Source organism: Pseudophryne corroboree, chromosome 4 (assembly GCF_028390025.1).
Source record: "Pseudophryne corroboree isolate aPseCor3 chromosome 4, aPseCor3.hap2, whole genome shotgun sequence".
In the NCBI taxonomy this organism is placed as follows: Eukaryota; Metazoa; Chordata; class Amphibia; order Anura; family Myobatrachidae; genus Pseudophryne; species Pseudophryne corroboree.
The window spans coordinates 930,827,861-930,829,095 of NC_086447.1; positions in this window are offsets into that span (position 1 = coordinate 930,827,861).

Sequence of the window (1,235 nt, forward strand, 5' to 3'; positions counted from 1 at the left end):
TTTCAGGAAATCCAACACCACATTAAGATCCCAAGGCGCCACTGGTGGCACAAAAGGGGGCTGAATATGCAGAACTCCCTTAACAAACGTCTGAACCTCAGGCAGTGAAGCCAGTTCTTTTTGAAAGAAAATGGATAGGGCCGAAATCTGGACCTTTATGGACCCCAATTTTAGGCCCATAGTCACCCCTGACTGTAGGAAGTGCAGGAATCGACCCAGCTGGAATTCCTCTGTAGGGGCCTTCCTGGCCTCACACCAAGCAACATATTTTCGCCATATACGGTGATAATGCTTTGCTGTCACGTCCTTCCTAGCCCTTATCAGCGTAGGAATAACTTCATCAGGAATGCCCTTTTCTGTTAGGATCCGGCGTTCAACCGCCATGCCGTCAAACGCAGCCGCGGTAAGTCTTGGAACAGACAAGGCCCCTGTTGCAACAGGTCCTGTCTGAGAGGCAGAGGCCATGGGTCCTCTGTGATCATCCTTCTTGGCCAATCCGGAACAATGAGTATTGTTCTCACTCCTCTTTTTCTTACTATTCTCAGTACCTTGGGTATGAGAGGAAGAGGAGGAAACACATAGACCGACTGGAACACCCACGGTGTTACTAGTGCGTCCACAGCTATCGCCTGAGGGTCCCTTGACCTGGCGCAATATCTTTTTAGCTTTTTGTTGACGCGGGACGCCATCATGTCCACCTGTGGCAGTTCCCATCGATTTGCAATCTGTGTGAAGACTTCTTGATGAAGTCCCCACTCTCCCGGGTGGAGGTCGTGTCTGCTGAGGAAGTCTGCTTCCCAGTTGTCCACTCCCGGAATGAACACTGCTGACAGTGCTTGCACGTGATTCTCCGCCCAACGAAGAATCTTTGTGGCTTCCGCCATTGCCACCCTGCTTCTTGTGCCGCCCTGGCGGTTTACATGGGCGACCGCCGTGATGTTGTCTGACTGAATCAGCACTGGTTGGTCTCGAAGCAGGGGCTCCGCTTGACTCAGGGCGTTGTATATGGCCCTTAGTTCCAGTATATTTATGTGCAGACAAGTCTCCTGACTTGACCACAGCCCTTGGAAGTTTCTTCCCTGAGTGACTGCCCCCCATCCGCGGAGGCTTGCATCCGTGGTCACCAGGACCCAGTCCTGTATGCCGAACCTGCGGCCCTCGAGAAGGTGAGTACTCTGCAGCCACCACAGAAGAGACACCCTGGCCCTCGGGGACAGGGTGATCAGCCGATGCAT